The sequence below is a fragment of the Pomacea canaliculata genome, linkage group LG2 (genome assembly GCF_003073045.1).
Source record: "Pomacea canaliculata isolate SZHN2017 linkage group LG2, ASM307304v1, whole genome shotgun sequence".
NCBI lineage: Eukaryota > Metazoa > Mollusca > Gastropoda > Architaenioglossa > Ampullariidae > Pomacea > Pomacea canaliculata.
This window is the reverse complement of record NC_037591.1, coordinates 10,569,297-10,583,534: the sequence shown is the minus strand read 5'-3', so window position 1 is coordinate 10,583,534 and position 14,238 is coordinate 10,569,297. Positions and strand designations below refer to the sequence as shown.

General features: G+C 41.8%; 1 protein-coding gene and 1 long non-coding RNA gene across 2 annotated transcripts in view; one reads left to right on the top strand and one right to left on the bottom strand.

Moving 5' to 3' along the window:
* Positions 1-9,538, bottom strand: part of LOC112556609 (molybdenum cofactor sulfurase-like) — a 49,517-nt gene extending 39,979 nt beyond the window's left edge. Inside the window, 1 exon segment of the mRNA XM_025225762.1 lies at positions 9,337-9,538. The gene's annotated coding sequence lies outside the window, so the exon portion shown is untranslated.
* Positions 9,539-9,721: 183 nt separating this feature from the next.
* Positions 9,722-14,238, top strand: part of LOC112556612 — a 148,026-nt gene continuing 143,509 nt past the window's right edge. Inside the window, exon 1 of the long non-coding RNA XR_003097787.1 lies at positions 9,722-9,860. This is a non-coding gene — a long non-coding RNA (uncharacterized LOC112556612). The remainder of the gene's footprint in view (positions 9,861-14,238) is intronic.

The window sequence follows — 14,238 nt, the reverse complement described above, 5'->3', positions numbered from 1 at the left end:
TAGAGCCCGGGTCACCAATATAATTATCACCCCCTTCCATGCCTGGTTAATTTGATTGGAAATTGCTTCCGCTCGGTGGTGATTTTGCACGATGTGGGAGAGGGTCAGGAAGAAAAGAGAAGGAAACGAGAGTACGTGGAGCAAACTCCTGGAGGCCATCTCCATCAGTGCCCCCGAGAGGAGATCTGAACCTAGCATCTTATCAGCTTCAATACAGTGGTAACAAGCGAGGGGTAAACACACTGCGCTACCAAGCACCCCTTGTCCCTTTGACCTACGCCAACGCTAATTTGTCTCCAGCCCTGTCGCCTCTCGCTGATTGGCAGCTGCAGCTATTGACGAGGGAAAGATTTTTTAAAATGCGGTCAACAGCAATCAATATGAACAAAATCGAGCACCTGCACGATGGCCAGAGGCAAATAATAATCAAATATTATTATTATTATTATTATTATATTTGTATAGTACAAAATCTTGGTTAAAGAGGATGTTTGCTGCGTTTAAGATATCCGCAGGATACATACTACTCATCTGCATATCAAGTTCTGTTACTGCTCACGTTAATGCCACGTTTACGAGATACACACGTGACGTCACAACCCGCTAGTGTTTCGTCACGTAGTACCCTATTCGTTCCACGTCACATAAACACACCATTAGTCCTACGTCACGTAAACGGACTTCCCGCGTCATCATTCATATGCCCGCTCCTCTTGTAGGTAGACTGATCGCACTCTAGATATACCTACAGGTCATCGCCGCCCACCCCTCACCTTACCCCACTCCTTCTACACACACACTCACACACGCAGCCACGCAGTGTTTGCTGACAAGACACTGATCAATTGACGGAAATGCTTTCAAGTGAGTGCTGGATTCAACTGCCGATATCGACGATAATGCAAAAGCCTCGAGGCAGCCAGCAGCGGTGACCTAAACTTCCCCCTCCCTCTCTCCCTCCCCACCCCCACAGAGATGAGCTACGTGTGAAAAACTGGGACACAAGTTTACTGTAAGGTCGTCATTTCCAAAGAAACTATTTACCTTAACTTCAAGGACTTGTAGGTGGCGCGGTGTTATGAGCCTACATATAATTCATGCTTGCCCCGACTTTTAACATTTAACTCTTAGTTTAAAGTTTCATTCTATAACGAAGATCGGTAATCAGCCATCCACAAAAATATTTAAATATAAGCCGAAAATAGAGAACGAGATGTAAAATAACCTCTTCGAAACGGGAGGAACCTGAAACCGGAGAACGTGTTTGGTGGTTAAATCGATTTCAGATGGCGGTTTGTACCAGGCGGTCTGGATGATAAGAAAGCGAAGAAATGCTTATGGACAGAGACAGAGTGAAAAGTGCGCTAATCAAGTGCGACCTCAAGCTGTTGGCATGTTTCGAAAGGCATCTTGGGAAAGAGATTCCATATCTCTTTATAAAAATGCTTCACATTAGCATAAAAGGAAACATTCGTAAAAAAATGTCGTAATTGAATAAAGAGTTCAGTCTTGGTTTACATGTCACTTTAGCGCCCTGGGTTCATAAGTAGACGGAATTCCTGCAGATCCCCATGACAGGAAGCTCTGGGGATGTAGCAAGAGCGAGATTCACATGTCAGTGGCAGCCATTTTAAAAGGCTCTACCGCCCAAACCTGCGGCATCGCTCTACTGATGCTGTGAAGAACTTTCTAGACACTCGAGCTTGTTTGTTTTCTCTCGGCGCAGCCTCGGTTTTTCGAATAAACAGGTCGAGACAGAACACTCCCGTTCCCAAGATGAAGCCATCCTTGCTGTCAGCTCAACGAAGAACAATATGAGGAGGAGGGCTGGGGGAGAAAGGGTCTATCTGGAACCCATGTAAAAATCGTAGCCATCTTCTTTGGCCTGTATTGATTTAAGAAGAATAAATAAAGATTTCGAGTCAAATATTTTAAAACTCTAGTTCGTACATTTTCAGTCCAAGGCACAGACTGTCTAGTTCAGTGTGTCTCTCTCCCTATATTATATATACAAATGAAAAACATATATACACTCATAAAACAATATTTTACTCATTAGTGTATGCTAAATTAAGAACATTCCTCAACCTAGTCTTCGTTCATGCTGTCTGACATTTAAAATACGATAAAAGAAGCAAAATACTGTTCGTGGAAGAACGCAGCACAAAATTGCTAATTTAACCAGAAAAAAAAACTTTCAAGAATAATGGCTGCTTTGAACAGGTGCACTAAGGAAACAATTAATCTTTCAACATTTCCCTTTGGTGCACGAGAACGTTCGCCTCCCACTAAAACAAGTTTTTTTGTTTGTTGTTTACCCAAATGGTTAGTCTTCTGTCGACATAATTATCATTGTAAACTAGTGTAAGATGCAATTAAACATAAAATCCGAGAGTAGTATATTGTAATGACTAATCTGTGAGAACATATTTAACTCTGACATTGGGAGAACATAAAATATATAATTACTACATTCGTTTTTTCCTAGAATGATGATGGCCTTTAACACAGAATGCGAGCAGACGACCTGGCTTAGCAAGCGGTTAGAACAGAAAATAAATGAAAGAGTGGAGTTCTATGCCAAGCCAGCAACCAAAACTATATCTCGGCAAAACATCTTGCCAGTATAATAAATAGATGCCACGTGCAAAAGGTCTGAGTCCACCCAATCCCAACCGTTGCGCCACCCAGCCGCTGTACTGAATGTGAATGAGACCCACAGGTCCAAACAGAAATGGCAGAAGACCATACTCGACCCCTTCTCAATTAATCTTGTAACCTCGGTCCTTTCGTGTTTCTGCAACTGACAAAGTCTGGGCAGACAAAGAAACTTTTTCATGAAGATTCTCCCTGTGGTACCGCAGGGCCCCCACATGGCTGACAGGATTTGGATGTTAGATAGTCGCAGACGACTGTAATGTCTCACACAGTTTCCATGTTACCCTCTCACCCGGTGAAGCCAGCTGTTGCAGGCCGTAAACACTGCGCTCAACTTACAAGCAAATTTGGCATGTGTATCTTTTTCTTCTCTCTTTTTTTTCAAGTTTTTGTGGTTTATCTCATCGTCTTTCTCCTGATTCCCATAAAAGCAAACGTCATCCACCTAACATGTCCTGGTGAGATAAACCTCATGGATAAACGACTCTCTCAGGTGACTGCTCGTTCTTCCAGTACATTAAGAAGCTAAAGAATCTACCAAAAAATAGAGAAAAAAAATTGAGGACAAAAAGTGTAAAATAATGTAAATGAATCTCTTAAACGTAAATAACAGAGAATTGTAAAGGGAAGGCGTTTGGCCTTATGCCTGCCCAAGGTATGGTTGACCATCGCGAATCGCTCTAGGGAAAGGCTTGCGAACAGAAGCTGAGATGAATAATAATAATAATAATAAATAATAATAATAATAATAATAATAATAAAAAAATCTATTTACCAAACATCAAAGGCTAGCTCAATGTACTTCATAAAAAATACAAACACAAATGGTGATGATAATGATGACGATGATGGTCTTAAAATAAAGAGTTCATTACATTCAAGGTTAGCGAAAATGTTGACAATTAAATACAGTAGATCATATTTATATTTATCAGCCTAAAAGGTAAACGAGAAGTTGTCCTCTAGCCTAATGCTGTACACCCAGGGAGCGTAGAGGAGCTACCAGGACAAGAAGAAGAAGGACCAGATACACTAATATCAGTTTTGCTCCACAGCAATAACGGCCAGGGTTGTTACCACGACTTTCCGATGATTAATTTCATTACAGCTCGTTTCCGGTGCACGTGATTTCACATTGTACAAGACACTATCTGGATAAGATGTTTGCAAAGCTGGACTAGCTCGCTGTAGACAGTGCTAACTCAGATAAACAAACCCTAAAAGACACCACAAATAAATAGCAAATAAAAAAAAAAAAACCAACGTGAAATGCAGTAAAAAAAAACAAACAAACAAACAAACAAACAAACAAACAAAACAAAACAAACAAAAAAAAAAATAACTAACCGCCCATAGCGTTAAGTCTACATCGCTTAGAAGGCATGAAAAAAACATAAACTCAAAAAAATATGAGAAGAGGATGAACTATGTATCTGCCGAGGAGTAGAGACGAGTGCCAGTGCCTGTAGAGAAAGAGAGAGAGGTGTGTTGGCGAGGAGCAGCCTATAAATCACAGTAACTCGTCCATCGCAGTCGTCGACATAGCGCATCCATTGGCAACTGTTTTCAGGGGCGATTCCATGGCTGCAGACAGTAATGTGATCGTCAAAGAAATGTCTGACAGGAGGGCACGGCGGTCCCTGCAGGATGTATCAGCATTGTCATGATGCGGTTACTCTAAGGGAGAAAGAGAGATTTTATTTTCTCCACTTTCCGAAAGCTTTTTTCCATTTCACACTCTGTCTGCTCGTTTGTTATCCTCTTTTTAGCCGAGTACCGCGAGTGACTGGTTGTTAGTGTTTTACGCCGTGTAAGCAGTCACGACTATATTACTCGCTCAGACCTGTAAACTTGTCCCATATTATAAGAAAAATGAGAGTGTTCCGTGTACCTGCAACATGCACATATCTCACTGTCCTGCTTTATCGTTATTTTACTGAACCACACGACATTGGCATTAACGGTCCACTCTCTTGTGGTTCCCTATTACTAGTTATCTGTAGGGACCTGATAGTCTGCAATCCTTTGATATTAAATATTTTATATATTTCGTTATCGAGTTCACGTCTGACTATAAAATACAAGCCAGGTTTCAAATATCATGAAAACAAGAGGAAAAAATACAACGCTAGTTGATTAATTAATTATAATGCATTTTCGTAATGTCATCAATGAGGTTGTAACGTCCCAGGTGGTTCACATACACGTATACAGATATACAGATTCTCACAAACACCCCCTCTTTAAAAAAATTTACCAAAGTTTACAATGTTCCTAATTTTAGAACTGAGCGGAGTTCATATATTTCCTTTCACTGTAACAACTTTCACTGTCATAATTACGTAACAGTATCGTTTCAAAATGGTTTCAAAATTCCATCTAAGCAGCGGCAAAGAGTCGTTTGTCATTGAAACGTTGGCTCTACTCTCTGCTCGGACTGTCTGTACTTTTGCCGGACTGTTGTCCAACGGGTGAGACCGCTGCAGACCGTGCGCACGTGCATGAGAGGCGGTGGGCAGCACTAGAACCCTCGGCAAACCGAGCGCAGCCGTTACGTGCGGCCAGCTGGCCCAATGGCAAGACCTGCCAGTCGGGGGCTGACCCGACCAAGAAGCACGCCAGAGCAAACAGATGCATGAGACGGACGCAATGCTGCAGCATGCACGACATACAGGCGCAGCACAGGCAGCGCTTAATGTGCCGCACACGACAGCGGGAGCTTCCGCGGATCGGGTCCGAGTTCTGCTATCTCTGCAGCGCTCTACCCAATCATATTAACCTAAATGGATTCCCTCCAAAGACCCTCCCCCCACCCAACCCAGCCTTCACCCCCCAATGATCAATGTTAGGCTCGAAAATCCCAGTCTTCTCACATTCTTCGGGTCTGGAAACAGTTGACGTCCGGAAAAATCGCGAGCAAACGTGACTATATTTCACACTGCGGCGCGCGACTGCTTCTGAGAGGCGGCATATTGCTGTCGGACATGATCTGAAATTAAGAGTTTCTGCTGTGTGCATACAAATTTGGAGACTTCCAAGAGTTTTGTGTCTTGCGGAGCACAGTGCGATAAGTTATTCTGACTTGCTCGCTTACACCCCTGAAAAACTTTATTTTCCAAGTTTCACAATTATTTTTCAAGTTAGTCAGGCACTGCCGAAATTTTCTTCCGAAAAAATCCCTTTTTAAAAATCATAGTTCATTAATGGCTGACTCTGAGACATGAACTATTTTTCGGATTTTTTTTTTCAAAGGTAACATGCCTTATCTGCTCAGGTAGAGCTAAAAATTAAGTACAGTCCACAAAGTACACACTCAGATAAAGACGGAATACCAAGTAGAAAGAAATTTTTTCCAACCCCTTTCTTTCTGCTGCATGTTACCAAATTAATTTTTCTCCTTCCTCAAAACTTTTCAAAGTATACTCAAAACTAGGGAAAAATGGGATGCCTTGTTTATGTGTCTGATATTAAAGTGTGCAGACAATTAAAAAGTTTTAAAGTAAATAGTAAGTTAGCTGCCCTTTTCTTATACGAAGGTAATCCTGCAAATGACAATCTATGAACTTTAACATTTTAGTACCGTCCTATCTCCATAAAGACAGTATACATTTGACAGTACCATCTGCTTTTTTCCCCTATTCTTTGCAAACACTGTCAGTTTTTTTTTTGTTTACTTTGCTATGCTCACCTAAAGTTTTGGTAGTAAACATTCTACAAACAGAAATGTTAACATTTCATTTTCTTTCAGTCTTTTTAAGACTGTCACAAGAAATGTTTGTGATAAACACCATGGTGTGGACGATAATTTGATGTAGCAGTAAAAAGAAATAAAAAAATAAAGTAAAACTAAAACAAGGAACAGATAAATGACCAAGGAGTGCAAAACTAACATAAGATTGTTAGGAAACTTCCGCTGTTCGACCTTTCTCTGGCACTGCAGGGTATGACTTTGAGGAAGTGCTTCTTCAGCATTCTACGCAAAGCTACTTATATTTGGATCCTAAAGGATACCAGAAACTAGGTCATGACATATAGGCAAGACTCCTCCATTTTGTAGATTCTGTAACTCTGGTCTGTGTACACTGAGCACAGTGGCAGAATGTTGTCTGCAGTCTGGTTTGTTTCAGCGCAGGCACAATGAATTCGCTTGGCATTCCTTTCTTGTGGCTAGACGGTAGACTAGACAATATTCTCTTTCTTCCCATCTCACTCTCTGGTGAAAATACTTACAACATGATTGCTTCTTATATTCTCCTTCACTTCCTGTCTACAAAAAGTAAATATACTCAAATATATAGCGACCAACCCCCCACAAACATTGATGCAGTATTGGAAGAGTATTGTGATTCTTCTCTCTGAAATTTTACTAATGTCACTTCTGAGGTGGTAATATTTATCAAATCCTTGCTGGCAGTTCTCTTCTCACTGTCTTGTGACAGCGAATGATTAAACTCTAGGAAATTCTTAACCATGTGCTTCTGACACACTGACAGCATGCAGTCCAAAAAATAATTTGAATTTTTTTTTCTGACATAAAAGCAATTGACTATTTGTCAGGGCTACCGATTTTTGCTCTGGGCTTTTGAGTTTGAGAGGTATACCATAATTCAAATGGTTTAATTGCTGAAGCATAAATTCTCAGGTTTATTGATACTGGCATAAGCAGGTGAAGTCTACAGTGATGTTTATACAACCGAAGTCTTTGACACACCTCGACTTGTAGCAACGTAAACAAAGGCTGGCATTTTACAGTCAGCAACCATGTGTATAGCATGACAATACTGCTTGACCTCTAAAGAGGTGGTGTATGCACAGAATAAACAGCATACCCAAAGATATCTGAATCCAGGACAGTCAACCATCACTGCACTTACAAGCCACTTAGAAAATCTGAACTTTAGTGAAGGAAAAGAGTGGTCTCTTTTTATGTCATTCAGAGTTGAAATACTACTATTATTTTGAATGAATAAATATACTTCACAATATTTGCTATTCCTTTTATGTAAGTTATATTAAGTGATGGATTTAGTAACTTTTCATCTGTTATAAGCAGACTTTTAATATGGAAATCTGGAAAACAGGAGAATTTTAAATGTCTCACCAGCAAAATGTTCTAGAAAAGAGCCTTTAAAAACCTGAACAAATGACCACTCTCCTTAATTTTACTTTTGTATTTGGTCAAGTTTACATAAGTTGGAAAGTTTAAAATGAGAATTAAGTACACAGATACAAAGACCAAGATAAATGACAAAAAATGCACCAATATAGATTAAGTACTTAAGGGAGCTGGATTATCAAATACGAATCCGAACAAGTTTATGGTGTGCATGTAATTGAAGACATTAAAATATATTTCACAGTGTCTATGGTAACTGTGGGAATCAGGTGTTGTGGGTTTAAATTTTGCTTTGACACACTTCTCTCTAAAGGTGACAAGGCTGAAAGGATTTTTTCCCCTAGGTTTTCTGCTTTCCTCCATCTGTGTGTGTAAAGGTACATATTATGCCTACCTCTGAGTATTTGTGTTAATTAAATATACTTTTAGCTTGTCTTTAGGGGTGAGAAATATATTTATACAATAATATTGATATGTGATTTTATTTACCAAAAAATTACTTATACTTTATGCATGCATAAATTTACCAAGGGCTTTCCCGACTTGCTGCCAATCCTACTACAAAGAGAAGGTAACAGTATGCATTGTAATGCTGTTCCATTTATAATTGTTTTAACTACAGAAAATATTGGTTACGTAAGGAAGATGCCTACATTATCACAGAGTAAGACGACTACAGATTATGTTAGCTTCTATTATTTGACGCAGTTTTGAAATATAACAACTTTAGTGTTTCCTTGATTTTTCCAAGTGAATATTTTGAAATTCATTATTCTGTTTCTTGCTGCACTTTTAGTTTTTCAAAAATACCATATTCTTACTAATGCCATGTACTCTAGTGTTTCAGCTGGTTAGAAAACGATTTTATCAAAGGAGTCATTGTTTTTTATGTTCTGGCACCATATGGACTGCAGACAAAAACTTATCATTGAGACATGTAGACATGTCCATGTATACATGAAGTGTATAAATGTAAACAGTTAAGTCATCTATGTGTTTAATCTATAAATTCAGAAAATATTTATGGGACGCATTGATAATATCATATATAATAATAAAATAATAAAATTGCAAAATAGAAAGCCCTAAGACTGCAGTAACGCAATTGTTGTTCACTAGTTACTTCCCTTGAAACTGACGAACGTCTGCTAGCATAGTTTACATGACGGTAAACAAAGTAAACACATCAGTACTCGCTAATATTTATGTAACCTGTGTAATAATTTTTTAACAATTGAGTTACCTACATTCTTTATTTGCTCGTCCAACTCTCCAATAACATTAATCGTGAAGCACAGCACGACTAGAAAACTTGCAGCGTCATGGTCAAGACCCAACAATAACTTTTTCGTGTACTCTAGAGAAGTGAGCAGGAACTTGGTATAGATTGTGAAAGTTCAAATGTAAGTTATGGTGAAAACACAGATAAGAAATCGAAACAATGTTTTACTTCAGGATTGTCATAATTCATATAAATCCTACATAGAACGACTAATGTAAACACACTAATGTCAACGGTGCAAAGCGTTATCGTCTATGCTCCGTCGTTATTTCTTGTTTACCTGCAAGCGTTGGAAAATCTCTTGACCTGATTTCCTCAACTGCATAGTTGTACAGCTCCGCTGTGTCCATATCGATTGTGCAGACCTCCTCTTACTCAGATAAGAGACACCAAAATAATTGACAGACTCGACTCAAGATCTGTCGTCTGTTATCGTGTCGTCTGCCATGTTGACTCAGTCACATGACACAGTTGACCTCTGACAGGAATGTAGTTCCGTATAAATCAGCACCTTTATTAAAAAAATTGACTCCACCTTTAAAATATTTGAGTAGAATAACTATAAATTTGTAATTTTAGAACGAATGATCCGAAAAATCATACCGAATGCAGATACAGACTACAGTGCACGAACGAGCGTGGTAATTTATCCGCGCGGAAGGATACACATGAGCAGACGGCCTGCGTCATTCTGTTCTTATTCGTATCCTCATCCTCGTGCTCGCCAAACCATCCTTTGATACGCTAACGTGATTCTCGCGCCTGCCTCTAATTTTGCCCAGATAACCTTTGCTAGTCACCCAGGTATGTGTTCTTCACTTTTTACCTTTGTGCCTACCCTGCTTAACACTCTCGATGTCTTACTTGCCTGTCCCTTTCCATGTTTTCACTGATTCTGCTTGTTGATTGTTTCGTCTTTACCCTTGAAGCTCGTCTTCTCAGCGCGTCTGCTACCAGCCCTTACATAGATCACTTTCTAGCTTACATCGGAGCGGGCGCCTGAGCGAATAATGCTGTATGCATAACGGCTCCCCTCCTCTCCTCTACCCCCCCTTCACCACTTTTCGTCCTTTACCATCATATAACATTCCTTAGTGCATGTGGTCCTGTGTACAAGTGCGATTATTAACATGGTTCCCATATTTATCTTGAATGTTTTTCTACCATCATTGGTGATAATGTATGCCTCACATGGTATATCGCTGCCGCCCCTCCACCCAACACCTATCTACCCCTCCCACCCACCCGCTGCTCCTTAATTAGAATGGTAGAAGCTTTTAATTTTTATTTTTTTTTTTTTTTGTAAACACTTCACTCATCCCTCACCCGAAAATCCTCCCTCGATTTTTTTTTCTGTTCACACATTTTGACCAGTGACTTTCTTCCTTGTCCGCGCCTGGCAAACTGTATCCCTTGCTTGTGCATCTACTGATTACATCTTCTCTCCCTCCCCAACCTAGTCCTCCCACAAACCTCGATCATTCCCGCCCCGTATCTACTTCGCCCCACTTTCGCTGAACCTCTGCACAACATCCCCTATCTCGCAAACCCCTCCCCTCCATCTTCCTTTTAACCCGCGGTCGTCGTCGCTGACTTTCCCTCCAATCTTTCTCTTCCCCTCCCATCGACATCAAACGAGCCGAGAGCGGGAGGGTACCGGTACCCATAAAAAGTATGAAAGTGGACTTCAACTCCTGGATGTATTCGCGGATTTCTCGTCGTTTTTCCACCGGACTTGATTGTGTGAACGCGCAAAGTGCAGTGTGTAAAATAAGAGATTGTTGTTTGTTTTCTTCCTTGCAGCAAAGTCGGATTATAGATACTGCTGGGTATGTCGGTGTCTTTTTGTGTGACCATATTGTGCGTGCGTAGTGTGTGTGTATATACATACATATATATTGTGTGTTAGTACGTCCGAGTGCGTGTGTGTGAGTTGCAAGAGAGGGAGAAAGAAAAAAAAAGGAATCTGTTCAGTCCTTTGCTTGATTGGTTTAGTTTACTTTTGTCAGATGCTCTAAATAATTAATTCATACCACCCGTGACCGACCACAGGTGAACACTGCTTTCATTTACAGCGGTCATTCGCCGAGAGACATATCTGTCACGGCCACTCGTGTACCACATTGCAACGGCCCCCCCCCCCCCCCCAAAAAAAAAAAAAAAAATTAATAATAAATAAGGTAGTAAATGACTAATAACATATTGGAGAACATCACCACGTGCCTCCTATGGCAAGAAACATTGTGATGAGTTACCCATCCAGCACTGTTAAACGTGGCAGACACGACCCGAGAGTGAAACTGTTCTCAGATGAATCTACACGAGGACGAGGAGGAAAATCGACAAGGAGGGTTTGTTCTCGTGGCTGGTAATATCGAACAGTAACACGCTTCCTCCCCGTCCTCCCTCCACACACCTCCCGCAGCAAGGAGTAATAAACACAAGCCGTGCTCTCGTGCAAGCTGCTACCGAGGGTGAAGGAACAGCGAGGAATATTGCGGCCAGATGTGCGCAGCAGGATTAAGTGTACACATACACAGCACGTCTCCATCTTCAGTTTCTGCGCAGTGGCAGGCAGTACACGAGTGCCAGCGAACCTGACCGCCATGGCCGCCAGACATTACTTCTCTCTTTTTCTCTCTGTACACGTGCACTGTAAAACAGGGTGGAGGAATTACACACGCAGGTAAACGGATCAGGTGCTTGAGGTCTGGAGGAGAGAGAGAGAAAAAAAAATACTTTCCCCTTGCTCCTCCGTCTGTTTCCTCCTGCGCTTCTGGAGGTTAGTAGGATGCTACACTCACAGCTGTACTACATAGTCTTGGCGAGGGCGGCTTGAGATAACTGCGCTACTCGCACCACTACAGCTGTCTGGCTTTTGACCTCCCGATGACGTAGGTCGTTAGTGTAGTGGGTGATTAAAAGAAAGTATTAAGGAATGTCTAGTTTCCTAGAAAGAAGACGTTCGTGTGGTGGTGTGATGAACAATTCTCGTCGGCAATGACCTCTTGGTATTTGCTAGTCCCTCTTTGCCCTCCCCTCCTCTCCCCGGCACTCATCTCCCTTTTTCACCAAATCTCCAAACCGTCGGGTTTCTTCAAGACGAAGGAACTGCATCAGGAAGTATGAATTGCAGGACGAACTTCTTGCCAGCGGCTTGGCCTCAGCAATCATGTTGGGAGAAGGGGGCAGCTAGGCATCGCTGGCGAAGTAAGGGCAGTGGTGGTGGTGGCTGCAGGCGTCATGTGGAGACGGTGAGGAGCCGTTGGCACTTGTGTGAATGACGTCTCAACTTCTCCGGTTTTCGAGGACTGTTGCCCTTTCTATCATAAAAATTCAAGGTGACCGTTTATTCGATGCACCAAGCTCTTACAGTCCTGGGATCAAAGTTACCCAGGTGTTGTGTTACCTGCAAGGTTTGTCCTCGTTCTCAGGTTTTCAGTGTAGGTGAGAGACCGAGGTTGGAGAACACAGCTTCATGAAGTGTGTGTATTATAGACAAAACTTCTTTTTTCTGGGAGAAGATGATTAGATATAGTTTTTTTTTCAGCATTGAGTTTGATTGACGGTTGAGCAGAATCTTTGTAGGTGATCGCGTGTGCTTCCTGATCGTGGGATATGAGGAGTGGCAAAAAACACAAGCTGGTGGTAGCCCCTATTTACTCAAATATCCTGAAAGAGTCAAAAACTGTGCTGGTTGATATATGCACTGTCAGGAGAAAGTGTGTGAGTGAGAGAGAGAAAGAGAAGCTAAAGCTTTGCACGGAATATGCTGACTGTAGGTGGGCCAGACTCTGTCATGAATTCCTCGTTTAAAAAATATCATGTCCCGATAAAAAAAAAAAAAATTCAGGGTTTTCCAGCAATGAAAATGATTGAGCTTGTTGTACTTCAGCCATTTCATCGGAAAGATGACTCACGAACATGCGAATCAACAGCCAGCACGCACACTCGTACGGATGTATAAACACGCGTGCACAAACTCTACTTGCGTGCTTTCAGTAGCTCGAGCATTTTTGAGGGAGCATGTTGACAGAGGACCATTGCGTGGTCTCACAGTGAGGTTCCAGGGTAGAGCTATCATTCAGAAAGACACTAGTTCAATCAAAAGGTTAAAATAATAAATATCCAGTGGCCATTGAGGCAGTAAACGTAGATGATGCATCGTGTGTAAAGCACGTGCTAAGGGGAAGAGTAAATAGAGAATCATGACGGAGGATGTTAACGAGGGGATGAAGAAATGCGATCGTGACGTAGCTGTCACTCATCAACCCACACTTTCATTTTTGTAAAAAAAAAAGTCTTTCTTCCAACAAGATTTGCCAAGCGTTACGCATGCGCGCCCATGATAAACGATCGTGCTCAATGTGCGATGCCGAACCTGGGGATGAATCGATACGTTCACGCGACTGTGTGTACACAAGGACATGCAGATCATCGGGACTCCGGGCCTGGTTGCCATGGGAGATTTTTCCCACGCGGGAGAGCCTGGAGTTGAAAGTTTAAGCACTCGTGCAAACTAAGAGGGAGAAGGAAGGAAAGAAAAAGACACCTCCAGATTGTGATGACAACCTTCTGCGCAATTTTGTCACAAAGTCAGTTTAATCCAGTAAACCGACCCAAATTAGAGTTCTTGTCAGGGGTTGGGGGTCATGTGATAGGGTTAATCGTTAGGTTAGGTTAAGGAGAGATCGACTGTTTCTTCAAGGTCATTCCTGGATCCCTCCCTCATCCCCGCCTCAGTCTTGTCAACAGAAAGTTTTGGGTAGAATATGATATCATTCCGTTACGGGTTAAAGGGGAGAAGTGTAAATATGGGTGGAGGAGAGGTTTTTTTTTCTGCGAAGCGCTCGAGCATATTGGACACTACGCCATCCACCCGTTTTAAGTGCGGTAGCGGTGCTCATGTTAACAACCCAAGCGGAACAAGACATGCCAGATAAGCGTGACTGTCATGCGCACTTGCCAGTGGTGGTACGGGTGTAAGGTGGGAGGTTAGAGGTTAGTGGTTAGTTCAGCTTGTGGCAGTGGAAGCTCTTTCACTTGTTTACGCTCGTTCCCTTCTCCCATCTCGCCATCCTTCCCCTGCCAGCCGCCCATACACCCATCCTCCTCCCTCCCGTCCTGTCGGCAGGTTTGTACGTACCCCACCATGCCAGTCTCTCGTCTGTGGTTGGTGCCG